The sequence below is a fragment of the Lissotriton helveticus genome, chromosome 3_1 (genome assembly GCF_964261635.1).
Source record: "Lissotriton helveticus chromosome 3_1, aLisHel1.1, whole genome shotgun sequence".
Taxonomy (NCBI): Eukaryota; Metazoa; Chordata; class Amphibia; order Caudata; family Salamandridae; genus Lissotriton; species Lissotriton helveticus.
In genome coordinates this window covers 577,675,486-577,698,825 of record NC_136061.1, presented here as the reverse complement: position 1 = coordinate 577,698,825, position 23,340 = coordinate 577,675,486, and the positions used below count along the sequence as shown (strand labels likewise).

At 45.1% G+C, this 23,340-nt stretch overlaps 1 protein-coding gene across 1 annotated transcript in view; it reads right to left on the bottom strand.

Moving 5' to 3' along the window:
* Window positions 1-18,224, bottom strand: part of LRRC3 (leucine rich repeat containing 3) — a 62,122-nt gene extending 43,898 nt beyond the window's left edge. Inside the window, exon 1 of the mRNA XM_078680544.1 lies at window positions 17,248-18,224. The gene's annotated coding sequence lies outside the window, so the exon portion shown is untranslated. The remainder of the gene's footprint in view (window positions 1-17,247) is intronic.
* Between the last annotated feature and the right edge of the window lie 5,116 nt (window positions 18,225-23,340).

Below are 23,340 nucleotides of genomic sequence, written 5' to 3'. Positions count from 1 at the left end.
GTGCCCATTCAGTCAATTCTTGTGGTGAGCTGGCAATTTGGATGTCCCTAATAGTTTCCCTAGCGTCCGTCCATTTTTCTGCTTGTGACCTAGTCACGTACATGCGAGTAGTCGTCCTGTTCTCAGCGGTGGTTCGGGCAGTGATGTCGGCCAGTGCATTTCCCTGTCCAATGATGTCTGTCACCTTTTTGTGTGCTTGGCATTTGATTACGGCAAGTCGTTTGGGGAGGAGAACCGCTTCAGTCAGAGCGGAGACTAGATCTCCGTGCAGGATGGGTGTGCCATGAGATGTCAGAAATCCCCTCTCCTTCCATAAGAGCCCAAAATGATGAACCACCCCGAAGGCATACTGGCTGTCCGTGTAAATGTTTGCTGTCGTCCCCTTTGCTAGGATACATGCTCGTGTGAGGGCAATCAGTTCTGCCGCCTGGGCGGATCGTTGCGTGATGCGGGCGGTTTCAACTACAGTTCGGGCTGTGGTAACTGCATAGGCAGCTGAGGTGGTGCCGTCGGGGAGTTTAATGCAAGAGCCGTCTACCCATAGCTCTCCGTCAGGGTTTGGGAAGGCAGTGTCTTGGAGGTCAACTCTACTCCTAGTCTGTTCGTCCGTGAGGGTCACACAGTCATGTATTGGGGGCACATCGGGATCGTTCTCAGGCAGAGGCAGCAAGGTGGCTGGGTTCAGTGTGGTGCATCGTTTCAACGTGATGTGAGGTGCGAGCAGTGTCAGTTCGTACCCAGTCAGTCGTGCGCTGGTCAGGTGTTGTGTCTTGGTCTGGTTTAGGAGGGTGTCAACAGCATGAGGCACTAGTACCGTGAGGGAATTCGAGAGTACGATTCCCTCACTTTGTCGGATAGAGACAGCAGCAGCGGCTACTGCTCGAAGGCAGGCAGGCAAAGCTCTTGCTACAGGGTCAAGAGTGGCAGAGAAATAGGCACATGGTCGTTGTTTGGGGCCAATGGTTTGAGTCAGGACAGACAAAGCGCATCCCTCCCTTTCGTGAGTGTAGAGAGAGAAGGGCTTTGTAAAATCAGGGGTTCCTAGGACGGGTGCTGAACAAAGGGCGTTTCGTAGTTCCTTGAAGGAGGATTGACATTCAGGGGTCCAGGGGAGCGGGAAGGGGACATCTTTAGCCAGTAGGGAAAGCAGTGGTTTCACAATGAGGCTGAAATTTGGCAACCATTGTCGACAGAAGGAGGTGAGGCCTACCAAAGAGCGGACTTGCTTCGGGGTTTTAGGGATAGGGGTCTCTAGAATAGCCTGAATTCGATCGGGTGTGAGTTTTCTCCCGTCTTTGGACAAGAGGTGGCCTAGGTAAGTGACTTGAGGTTGGCAGAATTGCAACTTCTTTTTGGAGACCTTGTGGCCATTTTCCGCGAGGAAGTGCAGGAGTTGGATGGTGGCTGTGACTGCAAGTGGAGTGGTGTCGGCCGCCAAAAGGATATCATCGACGTACTGTATCAACACCACTCCACTCGGCAACTGGACTGCATCCAGCTGTCTCTTGAGGGCCTGGCTGTAGATGCTTGGACTTTCAGTGTAGCCCTGGGGTGCTCTGCAAAATCTATATGAGCGGGATTTTAAAGTGAAGCCGAAAAGGTAGCGGCTGTCTGAGTGAATGGGGATGGAGAAGAATGCGTTCTTGAGATCGATTACCGTGAAGGTGGTGGCAGTGGAAGGAATCGGGGTCAGAATGGTGGTGATGTCTGAGACTACAGGGTACTGGGGTACAACCACTTTGTTGACTTCTCGTAGGTCGATGATGAAGCGGTACGCTTTTTCATCTCCCTCACCCTGCTTCTTCACAATGGGTAGGATAGGGCTGTTGCACACATTGCTAATTACTTCTTCTACCACTCCTGCGTCTACCAGGGACTGGATGATTTCTACCAATGCCTTCTCGCCTTCGGGCGATATCCGATACTGTGGGAGTTTTGGGAGCACTGCGTCCTGTCGAACAGTTATGTGTACAGGGTCTATCATCATGCGTCCTACGTCCGAGTCAGTCTTTGCCCATAGGTACAGAGGTAGGGTGTCGAGTAAGGACAAGTCAGCGTCAGTGATGGAAAACATGCGTTGTGTGCGACAAGATCTGAGCAGTGTTGGGTTGTCGTACAGAATGACTCGAACTCCGTCTTGTGAACACCTAATAGTAGCTCGAAAATGTTTCAATAAGTCAAGTCCCATAATGGCGTCGGGGGTGTTGGAGGAGAGCAAAAACGTCGTGTCAGTGGTGTTATTGTCCAAGTTAAAAGAGATCGGTGTGGACAAGGGATTACTGGAGGGCGTTCCATCAAAACCTATTGATGTCACATGTGAGCCAGACAAGGGTGCCCTGGGAATCAATCGTTTAGACAACGCGCTACGTGTTGCACCAGTATCTACCAGAAATGGAGACTTCGTACCTAGGACCTTAGCGGTGACATAAGGACCTTGCTGGTCAACATAGAGCTCGACTGGATCCCTTCCTTGCCCTTGGCAGTCCTATGCAAAGTCGTGGGCATTGTCGCAGTCAGACTGTTGGCACTGATTCTGTCGGGGACGGTCAAACGTGTTCGGTCTGCCAGGCCTGTCATTGTTGGTGTCGTTTGTGTGCCCTCGTCCCTGTCCTCTATTTCTCGGCCCGCCCGCTACGTCTCTCGTGTCTTTATTTCTGAGTGCTTCTTGCAGAACTGGACATTGAGACTTCCAGTGGCCAAATCCTTTGCAAAACGCACACTGGTCCTCATCGAGGTCTGTTCGTGGAGCGCCGGGTGCGGGTGTGCGGTCTCTAGGGGGTGGATTTCTAGGAGCATTCGACTGGTAGTTTCCTCTATACTGTTCCCTTCCTATAGTCACCCCTTGCAACTGAGCAATCATCACCCTCTCTTTCAAGTCCTTTTTCTTCTTCTCAGTCGCTTGATCGTTCTTGTTCTTTTGTCGCTCAAAGTATTGAGCCATCTGAAGGATAGCTGCGGGCTTGGAGGCCGCCCAACTATCTCGCTAGTCTGTAGTTTCTGCGAGACTTCTGGTGTCAGGCCTTTCACATAGTTCTGGACAAACAAGTGATGTCCGGTTGCAGTGGTCATGTCCTGGCCGCTGTAATTGGAGAACACCGTTTCAAACCGGGAGAAGTATTCTGATACGTCTTCCTGGGGTTTCTGGCGACAGGCCGTTACTATCGACCAGTCCACCTTCCTTTCTGGAACTAGGGTTTTTAATTTCTGCACAATCTTATCTGGTAGGTCTAGAATGGCCTTCAAAGGTTTCTGTCCCGGTTCCCGCTGTTTGTCAACATTACCGAGTTGTATCCAGGTATGTCCGAACAGCTCAAGGTGGTCGACTTTCCGGATTTGCTTCCACACATCAGCTGGCAGACATAGCCCGAAAAACAAATCGATATCCGCTAGGGTCATAATCGTTGAACCCAAAGCGGTGGCTAATTCTGTATAGAAGGCTGTGGGGTTCTTTCGCAGATCAGGCAAGGACTTTCGGAAAGTCAGGATGTCTTGCCAATCCCATGGTTGGTAAACCCAGTTGTAAACTACCCTCCCTCTCGCATCTTGGTGGTTAATATCGTCGTGTGTTCCCTGTCCTCGTGGGGGAACCCAATAGGGAGCGGCCTCCTTTATGGGCATCATCGTGTCAATTTTTTCTACTCCGGCTTCAGTTGCTGCAGGAGTCGTGGTGTTAGTCTCTGGTTTCTGTTCCGTGAGGTGGCGGAAAACTTCAAGCGAACGCGTGAAGAGGTTCGTCACATCACACTCGTCTCCATCTCCGACATCAACTTTCCTATACAGAGTCGTTAGGTTTTCAGGGCCTTTTCCTTGGTATCGGTCTTCATAGGCATTAAGGGTATGGTAACAAAGGCGTACGACAAAGTGTCGTCTGTGGCTATTGGCATATGTATTGTACATATCCGTTATATAATCCTCACTTTCCTTTCGCACCACCAGTGTCTTTACAATCTTATCGATCCCAGCTCGTTCATTCTTACTTAATCTATTCAATCTAGCAGGGTCTTTCCTCCCAGCTTCAGGATCATCTGAAGTCGCTGCTCGTGCTGCGCTGGGTACGAGGGGTTCGGTCGGCACAGAGGCCATGAGGACCGAGGTTCCGGCACTACTCTCGCCTGTCGGTGGGGGTTGCGGGTGCTGCGCTAAGGGTTGGGAAGGGGCGTATGGAGGGGGCATGTAGATGATCGGGGGACCTAATAGTAAATCATCGTTCGTTCGCTGTTTCGAAGGTAGCTCGGGGTAAAGTGTTGAGGGTGTCCTGACGGGACACTGGCCTGATGATTCGGAATCTTGTTTTAGCTTGGTTTCCTCCCTTTCTTTTATTTCTTCCTTTAATTTGTTAGTGACCAGGTGAGCTGCTTTGCGTAATTCCTTTTCTAACCTGACCTCATTTCTCTTCTTCCGCTGTTCTGTTTCTTTGCGCCACATGTCGAAGCTATCGAGCATAGTGGGTGTTGTCTTATTGTTATAAAGGGCTGTTTCCAGCGCGTTTATTTTATCGTTATCAAAGGACCCTATCAGTGGCCACTGACTTTCCCGATCCTTTCTCGTGTATTTATGCCACAGCTTACTATAAGTCACGGCGACTAGTCCATATTTAGTAAACATGTCCTTATTAGGGGTGCCCTCCAGTGGAGCCGGATGGTTCACCTCTAATAAGCGGTCCGGGCTGAACCACCTACCAACAAACGGGGCAAAAATAGGCATGACGGGTTACAAAGGGGACAAAAGTCTGCACTACCTATCCTTCACTATTCACAAGGACTAAACAGAGTATTGCGACTCTGTGCTTATTTGTAAATAGAGAATAACCCAAAGAGAACCAATTCCGATGTTCGGACAAACAATCAATCAAATGAGGGATAAAAATAGGCACGACGGATTACAACGGGGGCAAAAGCCTGCGTTACCTACCCTTCACTATCTGCAAAGACTAAACAGAGTATTGCGACTCTGTGCTTGTTTGCAAATAGAGAATCTCTCAGAAACAATCAAATGAGTAATACTAGTATTTTCAAACAATCAAACAATCAATTCGCAATTCGTCGTGTTACACGACCTTACCCGGACCGCATGGACGGTTTCTCATCTTCCGCTTCCAGCGCCCGATCGTCCTCTATTGTCCGTAATTGCTGTGGCACTCCTGATGGTTCCCAGTCAGGACCGTAGATCACTCGAGAGAGGTCTGCTCGGAACCGGTGAAGTTCGGATGATCGGCTGCCAGACGAGGGTCTATCGGGCAGGAGCTCTTCCCGATCGTTGCAGTCGTTCACTCTGTCGTTGGGACCTCTCCCACTGGATCCACGCGTCGCTGATGGGCCCCACGTTTGGGACGCCAATTGTTGAAAGGTAGGGCCGATGTCGACCAAGAACCTTCAGTGTTTGCCCGGCGTTAGCCGCCTCTCATACCATTCAATATTACCAAACAAAGAGGCAGGCGCTGGAGACAGGAAGGCAGGAAACAGGAGTTTATTCCGACGGAGCAGAACACGTCAAATCAGACAACAGGGTATCTTCTCGATGTGCTCTAACCGCATCTCTGAGGCCTGGCTTCTTATACACAGGTTTATGGCTTTATTGTATGAAACATGTTCTTGTCAATACTTTGAAGTACGGAAAGGTATCCCCGGAATCCCCGCTTCCAAACCCGTTCCCACACATATTTACAGTGAAAGGTCCCCACCCCGATCTCAGTAGGTGATGACTATCGCGCAGCTGGGTATTCCGCCGGTTCCCGGAATGTGTGTGGCTGATCGGATCTCATGGGGTGGGGGCTTTGATCAGTCATAGATTCTTTGAAGAGGGACAGCTTCCTACTGTAAGGGGCAATAAACTGCATCCGCAGGGCTAGGTGATGGCCTGGGATCGGGCCGGACAATCGGGCACAGAGGAAGGGGGTTCATTAAAGGATGTGTGATCATCAAAGGGACGGAGGGAGGTGTTAGCTGGGTACGGGATGTGGCTCCGAGGCAGGGTCGCGCTGAAGGGGTGGTTTATGGCCCAAGCATGTGAGAGCGTGGGCTGTTAGTGCGCGGGGGATGCTTGCGGGGTCAGGGAGGGAGAGAGAGAGAGAGATGCTGGCTATCGGCAGTGGGCAGAGAGGCCATGGCATTCAAAATGGCTGCTACTTACGCGCACATATGAGACTAAAAGGGGACAAGATGGCGCCGATAATGTTTACGTCGCAATCTAGATTTTAACAGAATCACAGCGCTCCCAAGCGCCAGTGGTTAAATAAAGCGCCCCAGGCGCTATAAGTAAAATAAAGCTCCAGCAAAGTTCTGGAGGCAGGTGGGGGGCAAGGCTGGGCCCAGAGACATCTCACTGGGCCTCCAGGCAGGGAGGCAGTCCAAGTGGCGGTCCTCCTGGCGCCCAGCAGCAGCAGCAGCCCCCCTCAGATAGGATCCTGGAAGAGAACAACGTTCATGGGGACACAGCCCCTTTTTATACAGGTAAATCCTTTGTTTGTAGGTACAGGGTGGGGGAGAAACCAGTCGCAGCTGGTTTTGGAGTACTTTGTTTTCCCCAGCCACCCTTTCCATTCACCAGGCAGGCTAGGGTCATTAGACGCACCACAGGGGGCGGAGCCAGAATTGTGTGGGGAAAGCCCAGCCCTATTCAGGACCCAGGTGCACCCCTCCCTCACATCACTCATGCTAATCTCTCCACTCACCACCGGGCAGACCCATCAAGACTCCTGGAGCCAGGCTCCCCAGCTAGCTCCTGCCAATCACACGCCAGCACACTTACTGCACACACACACACCAATGTCTAGAATTGGCACTTCCATACTAGACACATACACGCCGCATGCATCATTGCCCAGCATTCAATCTCATGAGTTCGCTCATACCAAACTCGAGCCTGCACTCCCCACACATCAGGAATTAACATGGACACACACATTCCCCATGCATTCCTATGGGAGGGCAGGCCAGCCTCACTACACGCACGCACTTTACTCTGGGACACAGGAAAAAAGTGCGCAGAGACCAAAAATCACTAACACAGATCACATACTAAAAGCAAAAAGATTAGGGGAGAACCTGCCAGAAGGGCCAAGTCCAACAAGCACCCTCCTGAATTTCCTTGGTGGGATTTCAAACTACAGACACATGCGTGCCGCTGGGAGCTGGAAGTGCAACGCATTGAGAAGAAGCGTGTCGCCGCCGCAGCTGAAATCATCGCAACGCCGGAGAAGGGAGCCTTCGTTGCATCTCCCTGGAAGCGTGTGTTCATCGAAGCTGTCTGCAGTCGCATCACTGGAGAAGCGTAACGACATCGAGAGAGTCGCCATCGCATCACCGGAGAAGCGTGTCCCAGGGTCTGGCGCGGCTCTAAAGTACAGAGTCATCGCAAGGCTGCCAGGGCGTCACGCATCGTCATTGCATCATCATCGCATCGCCGCATCAAGGGCACCATTTTCCCGCATCGCAACCGGATCATCGCATCGCATCAAGGTGCCATCTTGTGCACCGCAACGGGCCCGCAGGCAGAGAATCAACGCATCACCTCCGCACCGGTAAGGCTCACGACGAGTCTCCTACTCTGCGCAAGCATTGAGGAAGGAGGCAACCGTTCCCCCGGGTCACTGAACCGACGCATCTCCCCTTTTGCAAGCCATTTGTTCACTTTGCATTACGCATCCAGGTACTTTGTCGAGAACTTTGTCGCATTTACCAACAACGTGAACTTAGAGACTTTAATCATCTTTTAAGTAATCTTAAGTGTAGTATTGTGGATTTTTGTCGTTTGTGGTCTTGTGTTTAAGTCTATATAATGAATACTTATTTTTATAAAACTTGTGTTGTGCCCATCTGTAGTGTTTTCACTGTATTACTGTGTATATTCACAAATGCTTAACACACTGCCTCTGCGATAAGCCTGCCTGCTCGTGCCAAGCTACCAAGGGGGTGAGCAGGAGTTATTAAGGAGTGTAATCCCCTTATCCTGACTTAGAAGTAAGGGTCCCTATTAGGACAAAGGTGAACACCATTGGCAACTAGAGACTCCCAGATCTAACAATGGTGAACACCCCGACGGTATGCAAATGAGCCCCAGCGGAATAGTTCAGCGGGGCTCGGCTCAGGTCAACAGAAGTGCCTGGGCTGTAAGAGACAGGCTGCCAGCACCAGCGTTTCATGAGTACCGGTACTCTCCTCGGCAGTAGAGAAGTGCCGGTACTCAGAATGATAAAACTGGAAATTAATGACTAGATATCCCTAAAAAAAGTCGGCACCCAGATTAAATATGCATAAATTCACACTCTGGAACACACCACATGCAGCCGCGGCCCGTGGAGGGAGTTTGGTGGGGCAGGGAGGTGGTGCGGGGGGGCAGGGTGGGGGGTGGTAAACAACGGAATATGGATAATTGCAGGTAAGTAAACAATTTAATAACGGGCCGCGGCTGACCACATGTGGTCTTCAAACCCATGAATACTAACTTACTGACATCACGCCTGTGTGTAAACATGTCTGAAAGATGCACATTTCAAACCACCAGGCAACTTAATTGCTTCTAAGCAGCACAATGGTACAGCACCCCACACAGTATATCTTTTACAATAACAGTAAATACATTCTTCGAAGAAATATTTCAGTAGGACTGGAGGTTCTTTTTTTTCTTTGCTTTTATTAACAATTTTCCAATTTAAAAAGAAGAAACGTAGCCAACGCGTTTCGTCCGTAGGACTTCTTCAGGGCTACAATAAACAAACATACAAATACATATATTATACAAAAAGCTATTTACACTTTAAAACATCAATTCATAACACATTTTCTGATTGTGAGAAACAATTAGATCACATCACATATTGTTTCATAAGTGTCCTACTGAGCTGACTGATTTAGTGACATTTTGGGTTTCTTAGAGAGTGAAGGACAACAGATTTAAATCAACTCATTCACTATTTTATTTTGACTATCTTTTTTGACATGTATTTTTCTATATCAGAAACACTCATTGTAATTACATAAGCAAAATTTCCCACATTTTAGTAATGAAACTGGTCATGCTCTGCATTTGACTATAGAAAGAGAGGAGTTGCTTTGCATGGGGACCCTATGCTGTGCTTTTTAGAAAGGTGAGAGAAAGATGGAGATAATATCAGTATGGGATAAAATCTTACCGGAAAGTTTTTTCTCTACGGATTTCAAAGTTGTCACACAAGTCTTTTTATGAGGCAATTGCCATCCCGGTTTTAAGTTTATCAATACAGATCTATTATCAAAGGAAATACAGAGATTTGTAATGGTACACATTTAATCGTGTCCTAGTTGTTTAAACGCTAATAGTATCAATGACACAAACCTTTTCATATATGGCTGTTTTTTGAAAAAGAATGTTTTTCTTTTCTTATAGTTTTCTAGTATGTTGAGCGTCAAAAAGTATACAAGGCATGAATAGCCTGATGGAAAAGGAAAAGAAAAGGATGCAATCATGTATTGTTAGAGATCACGCGGTGGCCGAAAGTTGATTGTAATAGTGGGTTTATTTAGTTGTTACACATACCTCGCAAAAAAGGATGACAGTCAGATCCTTCCGTGTATACTGAGCTCTGGCCATGTGGAACGTATCTATTCACTGTCCACACCCCATCATTTCTGAAGTAAAGATATTTAAAGCGTCAGAGTCACGTATATCTTATCGAAATTGTTATGCATTTTAGAAAAGACATCTCGCCTTTATTCTGAAGCATTTAGATAATGTGATTGGACAGGCCTCAATAGTTGTTTTCAAGGGTACTGTTTAGGTGCTAGGGCAGTGCATAGTAGAAACGCAGTAGCATTCTAAAAGATGCAAAATTGCAAAATTGCCAAAGTTCCAATTGCTACACAGTATCAGAGCCCATGGAGATTTACACCATGCTCCCCCATGTAATTTACCGTGATCAGCATTGTGGCACCAACTGGTATCCTACAGAAATGCAATTCATATTTGCCTTTTCCGTTTTAATTACAATTGGCACATATTACAAGTACATTTGCTTTAATTTTAAGTTTGCACCACAAGGGGGACGAGGTCAAACAAAAATATTTAAAATATTTATAAAGTACAAACTGTTTGTTTTACATCAAAAAGCGGTATCTGTTATCCTCTACAGTGTTAATTCCTCAAGTTGTTTGCATTTCTGAAAAATCATGCTTGTTACTAAAGTCATGTTTACAGCTTAAGGGTCGATCAGATATTGCTTGGCAACATCATGTTGATCACCGGCATTTCCGAGGAAAAAAATTCTCTCGTACTTGTCCCAGTCATTTGTAGATAGCGCGATTCGGGAATCAATACGAAAGCATTGCTGGAAAACAGAAATTCGCTTATATCAGCTTACATATGTTGGCAAGCTTTGATTAATGTTGTGCATGAATTGAAACGGTAGTCTTCTTCACCAAATATTCTTCCTTTTTTTTTTTTTTTTTTTTAAATCATAACACACGAATGCATGTCATTTATATTCTTTATCTGCCATGCATATATGCTAAATGCAATTCGTCCGCCAGTTTAGACTATGTGCAACATTAACTTTTCACGTTAGTTTATCCACTACAAGATGGCGGTCATAGTCGTGGCTGTTCAGAGCATAGACCTACGCTTATTTGACACAGCTGATGCAGGTTTGCGGGCTATCTAAACCCGTGAGTTTTACTCACAATTCTGAATCCTGGTATCGAGTGACGGCGGATACAGCGCAACTGAAGTAAGTAGCACTAGGGGCTCTTAGATACTTTTTTTTTTACTTTGGGAAGCCTTTGCTCGTAATACTGACGAGACGCTTCCCGCTAGGGAGGTTCTGCTCAGCTTAGGCATGCCGTTTCATGGCCATGCCTCTCCCAATAAATCTGACTATTATTCAGCTACATAGCTTGGAGGCTTCGGTCTTTTGCCCCTAACCGCCACGGCATTTAAATATGCTGGAACACATATCACTTTTGACATCGAGCAAACTTAAAATTAAAGCAAATGTACTTGTAATATGTGCCAATTGTAATTAAAACGGAAAAGGCAAATATGAATTGCATTTCTGTAGGATACCAGTTGGTGCCACAATGCTGATCACGGTAAATTACATGGGGGAGCATGGTGTAAATCTCCATGGGCTCTGATACTGTGTAGCAATTGGAACTTTGGCAATTTTGCAATTTTGCATCTTTTAGAATGCTACTGCGTTTCTACTATGCACTGCCCTAGCACCTAAACAGTACCCTTGAAAACAACTATTGAGGCCTGTCCAATCACATTATCTAAATGCTTCAGAATAAAGGCGAGATGTCTTTTCTAAAATGCATAACAATTTCGATAAGATATACGTGACTCTGACGCTTTAAATATCTTTACTTCAGAAATGATGGGGTGTGGACAGTGAATAGATACGTTCCACATGGCCAGAGCTCAGTATACACGGAAGGATCTGACTGTCATCCTTTTTTGCGAGGTATGTGTAACAACTAAATAAACCCACTATTACAATCAACTTTCGGCCACCGCGTGATCTCTAACAATACATGATTGCATCCTTTTCTTTTCCTTTTCCATCAGGCTATTCATGCCTTGTATACTTTTTGACGCTCAACATACTAGAAAACTATAAGAAAAGAAAAACATTCTTTTTCAAAAAACAGCCATATATGAAAAGGTTTGTGTCATTGATACTATTAGCGTTTAAACAACTAGGACACGATTAAATGTGTACCATTACAAATCTCTGTATTTCCTTTGATAATAGATCTGTATTGATAAACTTAAAACCGGGATGGCAATTGCCTCATAAAAAGACTTGTGTGACAACTTTGAAATCCGTAGAGAAAAAACTTTCCGGTAAGATTTTATCCCATACTGATATTATCTCCATCTTTCTCTCACCTTTCTAAAAAGCACAGCATAGGGTCCCCATGCAAAGCAACTCCTCTCTTTCTATAGTCAAATGCAGAGCATGACCAGTTTCATTACTAAAATGTGGGAAATTTTGCTTATGTAATTACAATGAGTGTTTCTGATATAGAAAAATACATGTCAAAAAAGATAGTCAAAATAAAATAGTGAATGAGTTGATTTAAATCTGTTGTCCTTCACTCTCTAAGAAACCCAAAATGTCACTAAATCAGTCAGCTCAGTAGGACACTTATGAAACAATATGTGATGTGATCTAATTGTTTCTCACAATCAGAAAATGTGTTATGAATTGATGTTTTAAAGTGTAAATAGCTTTTTGTATAATATATGTATTTGTATGTTTGTTTATTGTAGCCCTGAAGAAGTCCTACGGACGAAACGCGTTGGCTACGTTTCTTCTTTTTAAATTGGAAAATTGTTAATAAAAGCAAAGAAAAAAAAGAACCTCCAGTCCTACTGAAATATTTCTTCGAAGAATGTATTTACTGTTATTGTAAAAGATATACTGTGTGGGGTGCTGTACCATTGTGCTGCTTTGAATCATTGGGAGTCTAGGGGTATATGACTTCAGGTTAATAGCACCCACAACAAACTCACATAACCATACTATATAGGATAAATGTGCAGATCGTTTGGCCTTATACCCCTGTTTTGGTGTTTTGAACTTAATTGCTTCTTTTCGCAGGCTATTTCCAAACAGAAATATGGTGACAGCATAGTTTAGCATGTTTGTATTTGAGGAGGCATGAAGAGATATAAATGAAGCAGAAAAGAGCTTAAAAGAAAAGCTATGCTCTCTAGCTAACAGGTTTTACTTGCAGAACACTGCATGTTGCAGCAGTGAGCATTAAAATTAAATGAAACACCTTGCCGCCTTGCATCCCATCCCACAAACGGACTTGTCTCTTTGCAAGCGAAGTTTTAATGAATGAGTACAGTTATTTAATTAGATCAGAATATTTTTCTCCTCTCCATACATGAAATGCTGTGCTGACTCTTATGGTTAAAGGAGTCCTTAAAAACAACGTCACAATATATTTCAAAACCGTCCACATACATCAAGCACATCTACATTCTACATTGCCTATTCTCAGTGAGTGTTAGAAATGCACCACTCCATAAAAATACCAGTTTTTTTATTTCTCAATGTTGGATGGTCTTTTCAGCCCGTTGATTGAAAGTTCTGCAGTTAAACGTCTACGCAATCAGCTGGCTCATCCAGTGGCCAAATCCCAAATCTATTTTCCTTGTTGCTTCTATGTACCTACAGCTTTAAATAGCAAGCATTTGTCATGCAATACGTCTCGCATTTGCGATAGTATAAACTGTTGACATTGTAAATGATAATGCCTTTTATCTGTTTTAAAAACGAACACATAAATAAAAGGCATTGTCATTTACAATGCCAATAGCTGAGACCCTAGTAAATGCGAGACCTATTGCATTGCAAATGCTTGTTTGAATAGCCTGTGGTCTGTACAGGCCCTGAGGTGTAAAGAGAGCTGGTTCCAGAATTGAGGGGCTAGGTAAGAAAATTATCAGCCACCCTCTTCTGTCAGTGTGGGTCCTGTAGGGAGCAATAAATGTTTTATTCCCAACCGAAGATTCCTTATTTTAGCATACCAATTAAGTTTTCTTTGTAAGTACTGTGGCCCTTTTCTATGTAGAGATTTGTGTTAGGCAAATGAGTTTGAAACGTGTTTGCTTCCTTATTGGTATTCAGTGTAAGTTTTTAGGTCTAGCCTAGCGGGCATACGAGGCATGCTGTAGTAGGGTATGCTGTGGTAGCCTCGTCCACTCCCCACCCATATTTATCATTGGCTTTATGTCATTGTCCTTCTTAAATGCTGGCTTCAGGTTGGTAAATATGCTTTGTAGTCCCTCCTTGATACTGCCTTGTCTCCATTTATTACCACCCTTAATGACTGGACATTTTCCTGGTCATGCTACACGATCTGCTTTATCATGGCTAAGAGAACTATTTTGTTTTTTAATTTTTTTATTCGCAGCACGGTCTGTTTTCACTTTAGCGCCCGTGCTTGTTCATTTATTTAATTTGCAGCGCCGGCCACTTTAACTTTTGCGCCCGAGCTTGTTTATTACATTTTTTTTTTTTGCCTATCCTGTGCAATGAGTCGTAGCCCGCGTACCAGAGGCACCTAAAAACACACCGGTGGCTCTTGTGAGATAGGCGTTGATTAATGAATGCGGGGAATAATCACGCTTTTTCCATCTCAAATAAAATCAGCCGCGGTCGGTAGGGGAGTACCTGCCGGGGCGGTGACATGGGGAGGGGGAGGGGCAGGGTGGGGGTTAGTAATGTATGGATATAGGAGGTTTGCAGGTAAGTAAACATTTAAATAAATCAAACGAATTTCGTTGCGCGCATTGTATTACATTTGGGGATGCAGTGCGTGCAACGAAATTCGTTTGATTTATTTAATTATTTACTTACCTGCAAACCTCCATTATCTATACATAACTAACCCCCACCTTGCCCCTCCACCTCCCCACGTCACTGCCCCGGCAGGTACTCCCCTACCGACCGCGGTTTTATAAAATATTGTTTCGCTTACTTGTTTGGTTGTGGACACCTTGTGATGCAAAGACTCGTCTTTTTTACCATAACGTGGAATAAATAAGAGTAAGTAGGTTAAAGGCAGAACAGCAACGTTTTTGATTTGTGTATGTGTTTGTAATTGCTGTATTTTGGTCTCTGCTCTTATATAATGGTTCCTGTCTATGTGACATTCAACGTGATATTGATAGAGACAACAAATGATTACAAACATTTGCAATGCAAAAGGTCTCGCATTTACGCGAGTTTAAGCTATTGGCATTATAATGACAATGCCTTTTATTCAGGGTTTAGAAACGAAAACAAAAATAAAAGGCATTGTCATTTGCAATGTGAATAGTTCAAACTTGCGTAAATGAGAGACCTACTGCATTGCAAATTCTTGTTTAGGATGGGGTCGGATGGTGATCGTGGGGGAAAATGTAGTCCCAACCATGCTGCGGTATTTAGGTAGTACCAAAAGCCTGGTACATACTTCTTCATTCATGGGCGCAATTAAGACGTTTCCGTAGTCCATATGACTGATTACAAATGCCTGTACAAGGGATTTCCTAGATACCAGTGGAATCCATTGGAAAAATGTTCGTAGGGTTTGCATGATGCCATAGCAAGTGCCTGGCATGTGGTTTACATGGTCCTTCATGGACAGTTTGTTGTCTATTATTATTCCTAGATTTCTTACTGTTGCTTTTGGGGTGTGCTTGGACCAAGACTCGTTTCCCACCAGATGTCCGACCAGAATTTGTGTGCTTACTCAAAATGTACCACCTCAGTTTTACTTGCATTAAGTTGTATGCAATTCCTCTGCATCCAATTGGCAATGTGTTTCATGCAGTTTTTAAATCTTATTTTGGTGTCTGTATGCTTGGGTCCCATGGTTATGACCAGCTGAGTGTCATCTGCATATAAGATGACATCAAATCCAGCAGGTCCACTCAGACTTTCATCCTTCTCAGATTGATAAAATGAGTGCCTTTGAGTTGGGTGACAATAAACATCTGTTATTCAGCGCCAAGATACCCTTGGGTGAACGTGCGCTTTACTAATACACGTTATGTTATTTTATTTAGGCACAAAAAATTACAAGCTGTATCCCTAAAATACATTGTCTTGTGGTCGTTATGGCAACAGAACTCGCCCAACCACTTTCAAAAGTTACAGGCAGCTACTGTTCTTTATACTAGTTTATCTGGAGTGAAGAAGCTGAATCGAAAAAAAGACTAAGGAGTAGAGGTTGGCGAGCCAACAAATGAATAGGGAGAGAGCTGAGCTACAGCCGAGCCAAGGGTCTGGCTTTGCTCTTAGGACCAGTTCACGAGCCGAGTCCTGAAAATGTTTTCTATGTAAATCATACAGAAAACATCATGTAAAATATGATAAAGGCTCTTCAAAATTAAAAAAAAGTATATTTTTTTAAGATGTAGAAGCTTTAATATTAATATGTGATGTTTGTCCTTTTATAAATTGTACCTTTATGGTATTGTGTTTTATGCCGAATAAAGTATATTGAATTGAATTGAATTATTAATATGTCACATTATACTACTATACAGATAAGTACTTATTAAGAGTGATAGCTTTAAAACATAAACCACTAGTTAACTAAGAGTCAATGCTGTTTAAAGAGCAACATTACAGCCAATTAAATCAAAGACAAAAGTTTTATGTCCAACTGATAGTCGGAACTCAAATATTTGAAAGTGCTTTCATAGGCGATAGTGAAGAAAAAGGAGTTTTAGAGAGGTAAAACATTTGCCTAAGATCACACAAATTAAGCAGGGAAGCCGCAATTTATCTGGATTTTCTGATTTCACTTTGTACAAAACAGCCACTAAGTGGGGATCTAGCTGATCTGTCTTTACTTGTTTACCTTAACACTCTGTTTTTACCTCATAGCACTGGCGCGCTTTACATATGCACCAGCTCCATTACACAATGTTTCATACATTTGTATAGACACGAGGAGATGTAGTGATTTGTCCAGAGTCACAGGATGTTGAGCTAAAGTAAAGTCACAGCCTCTGACCATAAGATCACATCCTGGATGATGGAAGGTGGCAGGCAGAGGCTCTGGAAAGCTCGGCTCGTTATGGGCTCGAGGTTCTAACTGGACCTCGAGCTGAGCTAGAGCCAGGCTTCTGGCTCGAGCATTCAGTCCTTCGCCCACCTCTACTGAGAGGAGGGCACTCATATTTGGACTGGGCACAGGATCAGCCGCACTCACCGTATTCTTGCAGTTAAGTAAACATTTTAATTATCAAATGTGGACTATAAGTGCCAGAATGCGAATGACAAACACCCTGGCAAGTTAATCTCATCATTTATACAAACACTGAAGACCTGCCCACCTCTGCATTAATATGGAATGTTGCTTATTCGGAACGAAAAGTAAAATGGAAAATATGAAATGGCAGTTACCATAGCGGTGTACATTGCAATATGTCTGACATTAAAAAAAAGTTTGTCAGAGAAAGGGAGGGAAAATTGTGGCAATCTTCCAAGATAGTGTTTAGGCACTACATTTTTAAATTAGCAAAGGTGCATTTTTTATACACATTGGTCTGTTTAGGCAATTAAAATGCATGTAAAATCAGGAAGTATATACGTTTAGGAAAATGTAATGATTACCCCCTCATTACATGAGAAGACCGGCCTGTTAGGAGCCCGCTGGCCATGGAAGCTGCGAAGTTACAGTAACCCGCTGTATTTACACCCGCACAAAAAGTGGGACAAATTCTGCCCTGTAGGGTGATTCTTGTTATTGTTAAGGTATTTACCTCGGGTCCAGCTTCCATGTCCCGGCGGGGTCTGGCATCGGGTAGCACACCTGTCGTGAACTGGGCCGGTTCTCCTCCGTGTCAGTGGGGCCTCCTGGAAGGAAAAGGGTGTCGAAAATGGCTGCCGACAGTGCATCCCCAATCTCCCCTAGACCCCATAAGAAGAGCACAGGACAGGTACACTACTGCGTGCTTTAGAACACTGAGTTCTGCGTGCAGTGTAAGATCCAGATAGAATAGCGCCTTACAAGTTATAGGTTTCTGTCATAAAGTAGCACGTTCTGTGACCCCTTTCTCGCCAAAGTACTGTGGTGATATTGGATACCCTTCCCTCGTGAGGCACCCTGGAACCTTGAGTTCTCACGATGATCTAGAGCCCAAAGTTTCGTGCAAGCCGATGCTCAGGAGCCCAGGCACATCCTACCAGAACAGGTAACCGTCAGCTCTCCAGGTAATAATTCTAGAACGCAAAGTCTCGTGCAGTCTCGGAAAGCTCACTGCCCTGATGCTCACGAGTCCACAACGCCGCACGAACTTTCCAGATGTTCCAGAGCCAGCCTGTGCGCCGTAGCATGTGCGGGAGACGTCCACTCCCCGGCAGGTGATGATGAAGAGCCCGGACACACTGTACCATACCCGGAACCCTCGACTCTGGGGACGTTCTACAACACAGGCACTCTGTCGCGCCCCCTTAGCTATCCAGATGTTTTACAGCCCAGGAGGTCACAAACCGCGTGGACAACACGACAGCTCCTCGGTGGACCGGGAAGGGAGACTGCACGGATTTTCTCCCCGGCTCCCCTGCACTCCACCGATGCCCCGCTGTGCTCCCTCTCTGCACGCGCAGCTTCCTCGGCCACTTGTTGCTATTTTAGTGCTGATTGTCAGCTGCTGCCCCCGAGCTTGGCCTTTGTCTTTCTCGCAGACAAACTGAATTAAGCAGCAGCAGGCGCGTGTGTTGTTGTAACCGGAGAGAGCGGCACTTGACTGGAATGCCCGGCTCAGCCTGGGGGTCCTCTTAAAGCGACAGCAAAGGGCGAATTGTGTGTCCAGCGCAGCTTTCCTGCAGTGAACGCTGGTAGAGGGCGTGGCGCTTCAGCACTGCTTCCCTACAATGTGCAGCGAAGCATCTTCTTTGGCTGTGGGGATGCAACGTCCATTGCCCCTCCTCTATCTAAGGAGAGCAGTGTTCAGTTTTAAAGCTTACTGGCCTGGCTTGCATTTAGGGTGACCAACTGGCATGGGGGGAAATTCAGGACGGTGAGTTTAAAAATTCAGGACAAAGGGTTCAGATTTCAGGACAAAAATTCAGGACAGAAGTCAAAATTCATGACAAAAATTCACAACAAAAGGTAAATTTGACAGACACATCAGAGGAGGCCCGTGGACCAGGGTCAGCGGGCTCGATAATTCTCGCCTCGGTGCCTACTCCAGTCAGGGACCACACTCGGCAACTCTGGGCATTAGCTTGCCTCATCTTCACAACGGCCCCCCAGACCGCCGGGGATGCTTGGTCGCACCTTAGAGATACCCATTAGGGACCATCTCTCAGGGTGAGCCAGGACGGGTTCCCCAGCGGTCGAAGCGCGGAGATACTCCTCCGGGAGTTGATTCTAGCGCTATATAAACCCACAATTAAATTAAATTAATTTTTTTTTAAATTTAAATTAAATAACATTTAAGTAAGTAAATAGACAACCAACATAAGTACAAGTCAAAATAAGTTTATATTAGTTTTAGACAATCAGCTCTTCGCGTTTTTTTAGTATGCAATAAGGTTTGGAGCAACTCTGCAGGCTTTTTTTGTAGTATTTCATATGATCATAATCTATTTATATGGTTACTGCACTGGGTTGCTGTTATGTTGCTGTATCTTTAAGAGTGTCATGGACAGTGACATCATTGTTAGAATGATTACATTCCAATTGCTGAGAATACAGTTTGCTGTAACTTCTGCTGTTGATGGTTGTATCAATAAAGCTCCTACTTCATCTACCAGTTTTCAGAGCTTTTATCACTGGCGACGAGGGTCAAGGCTTGATTGGGGACAAGCATTCACAACCATCAATTCGCCAACTCTTTGGATTTCGATTGAATTTTGGATTTATATATAAACCATCGTTTTGGATTGCCAAACCATTTGGGACACAGCATATTCGACTGGAATAGCTCTTACTCTCTTGGAATTACCCTTGGATTTACTTCCTGACTGATTTTATCTACTTTGGCTGTTTATTTTGGTCTAAATTGGAACCTATGATGTTTGCGCTACATTTGGATCCAAGAAGAAAACATCATTAAACCTCCTAGCTGGACATCACTCCCTGTGTGAAAAACGAACCCAAGTGAAAAGGAAAACAAGCCATATTGCCAGGTATTTGATTTACTGTAGAGGCATCATCATCGCCTTCTCGGCGCTTACCGTTGCTTCCTGTTTAGATTTGAACTCGACTTCCCCGCGCCATTGTGCCTTCTATGCGCGAGTGCGCGAGTGCGCGAGTGAAACGCCTCAGCGTTCGTCTGACTACTCGCTCATCTTGAAGAATCCTGGTCCCGCTTTGTCTTCCTGCTTGCTGCCTCGCCTTCTTACACGCAGCCGTGACCTCGCGTACAACGTCAATACGTTGTCACGCATTTCACGCTGCGGCGGCCATCTTGATTATTTTTCGTTACCCTGGTTACGCCGATGCGCACGGCAGCGCATATTTACTGTGATCATACGCTGATACACACAGCGGTGTATATTTGGTGCTCGATCAAAACAACAGATAACGGGCTAAAATTCACAACGCTGACACGCACAGCAGTGTGTCAATTATACAACTTCATTCGTGAATCGAACAGCAGCCTGATATTTACAACGCTGACACACTCAGCAATGAATTAATTCTACAACTGAAACACTGGTGACAGTTAACTGCGCATTATAATATTGTTTGGAGGTTTGGACTAATTATTCTACTATAATGTGCACTACTGTTGTGGAACTGTTAACTCTAAACTCTTAATTGTTTTTACTCGTTTTACCTTACATTACTACAGAATCAGCCTGTTACTTTATTATAGAGCTCTCTTGTTATTTAATTTTATTTCAATATGGCCACTACTTCTAGCATGTCGCAGCCTCCACCTTTTCTTTCAGAGGAAGGTGAACCCATTCTTCCTTGGAAAAGGTGGAGAAATCTATTTGATTCATATTTAGTTGCCATTGGTGGAGAAAAGTTTTCAGCTGTCAGAAAACAAGCCATCTTGTTGCACAATTTGGGAGTTGAAGGTAGACATACCTATGACAGTATGGACATCATACCTGTTGGTGGGGCTGATGGGGAACCTGCAGACATTTTTGAGATGTCTATGACTATGTTGGAACAGTATTTCGGTCCTAGGATTAATGTTGTTTTAGAGCGACATAGGTTCTTTACTCGTGTCCAAGGTTCTCGTGAACGTGTGGGTACATATGTCGCGGCTCTGAAAACTCTCTCTCGAACTTGCGATTTTGGTGATTTATCAGAATCTCTAGTTAGAGATCAACTCGTTCGATGTACGAACAGTTCTAGGGTTCAGGAGAAGTTGTTATCCACAAATCCTACATTGAAAGAAGCTTTAGACATCGTGGAGGGTATGGAGAATACCTCTACATGGGTAAAGGAAATAAGGAAAAATAAAGAGGATGATAGTCACACTGTCAGTGATGGTAAAAAGAAAGCTTCTGACTCTATACACATGTTGGAAGATGATGAACTGTCTGGTGAATATCACGAAGAGGTGGCAAAAGTCAGTGTGAGTTCTAAGCACTGCTACTTGTGACACGCATTTCACCACGCACATATTGACTCTGGGGTGATTTAAACCTTATAGCCCTTTAGCCCTTTTTTCTGACTACAAGGAGGAGGGAAACGATATTTACTTACTTACAGGAAGCCTGTGCTCGTCTTTTCTCCTGACCCGCCCCGTTCTGACGCGGTAACCAGTACCGTTGCGCGGAGGGCGGGCCAGGGAGAGCCAGTCACTTCCTGCTGGGACACTACACGAGCGGTTAGCGCTCTAGTGCACCAATCTGGAGGGCCTATTTAGCCATCGCCCCGTGTGAGCGCGCAGCGATCGCGCGCAGCATCGCCGGAGCCACGCCGAAGACCAGCCAAAGAGCTGCCCGTCTGCGCCCGTCCGCGACAGGACGAGGCAGACAGAGGCGCAGAGTGCCTCACTATGATTCCCGACATCGAAGGTACTAACTACGTCACCTACACACCCCAAACCCTCCGACTGTTGCAGCCCAGGGTGAGCTGTGATACACGGCTACAATATAAACAGCTTGAGGGGAGTTTCTCTTGCCTCCAATGTCGTTTCCAGTCAGACTCGACTAAACACATTACTCAGGGCAAAGCTACGATCACCACAATTCCCCCGGAACTCAAATGCCTTCTTTTAAATGTACGTTCCATGCCTAAACACCAACTACAGATATGGGACCTTATTCACACTGAACAACCTGATCTCTGTTTTTTTACTGAGACCTGGATGAAACCCCACACAACACCTGCTGTTGTGCTGGGTGTTCCCTCAGGATACAGATTCATGCATGTGGATAGGCCCAATAAAACAGGGGGTGGTTTAGCAATTATATGTAAAGACATGTTTAAGGCAACCATTTTAGATAAAATATGTAGTCCTATGATGGAAATAATGATTTTTAAAGTCACATTAGGAAGTATCTCCTGGAAAGGAGCCCTTTTGTACCGTCCTCCTATCTCCAATCCCGAGTTTGCCCTGCTCCTTCTGGAAACACTTGCCCCCCATATGAAAGCCAAGGAGGATTTCATCCTCCTTGGGGATTTTAATATACATATGGATATTCCAGAATTGCCTGAAACCATGCACCTAACAACTGACTTATCTAATCTGGGGCTTAAAATAATTAACAATGGTGCCACACACATAGGTGGCCACGCCCTTGATCTTATATTCTCTAACAGCACCAAAATACGCTGTCTGCCTGCAAAAAAGATTCTTTGGTCAGATCATTTTCTAGTAGAGTTCTATCTGGCTGGACCGACTAAACGACCACAGAAAACCTCGCTCCCACCTATTCTTCGCCGAGAATGGCATAAAATTTCAGTGACCAATTTACACAAATGCTGGGTGCAACCGATTATCACGGATGCAGACACTGCCGAGTCTGCATTAGAGAAATTGAATAAGTCCCTAAAAACCGCCATCGACACCCTTGCTCCTCGCAAACCACACAAACAATTTCCCCATACCAAACAGGAGAAATGGTATACGGCTGATCTCAGAAAGGAAAAGCAAAAATGTAGGCGTTTAGAAAAAACATGGAGATCATCTAAAAAGGAAGTGGCCAGGAATGCCTTTCATGAGGCACAATCAGCATATTATAAAAAAATAAAATCAGCTAGGAAAGTTCACTTCTCCGTTCAACTGGAGGAGGCTGGAAATTGTCCGCGCGAACTGTTTAAAATTCTGCAAAATTTTATTAAACCTGTAGCCACTGAAAGTACTGAAGATGCTTCTCAACTACTCTGTGACGACATTTCTGAATTCTTCGAGGAAAAAATTAATTTGATTTATGATAAAATTTTAACCTCTAAAGCTGGGGCTTCCACATCCATTCCCGAAGCTAAATCCAGCACTCAGACTACAAACTCCCTGTTTGTCATTCCCCCCGTCTCAGATCAAAACCTGGCAACCCTCATCGGCCATATGAAAACAGGCTCCCCCAACGACCTCCTTCCGGCTAAAATGGTGGCCCCTTTAATTTCCATCTTAGGCCCCTCGATTCAGGCAGTTATCAACACTTCCCTGGCCAAAGGCCAAGTCCCCATGGAATGGAAGACTGCGGTAGTAAACCCAATCAGGAAGAAGGCGACCCTACCCTGGACGGATCTAACTAACCTCCGACCTATCTCTCTCCTGCCGTACATCGGCAAGCTAACAGAGAAGCACGTGAACACCCACTTTTCCAACTATATCGAGACAGCGGATGGCCTAGATCCCTCACAATCTGGTTTTAGGCCCAACCATAGCACCGAATCCGCCCTACTGGCTGTCACCAATAACATCAGGATGACGATTGAC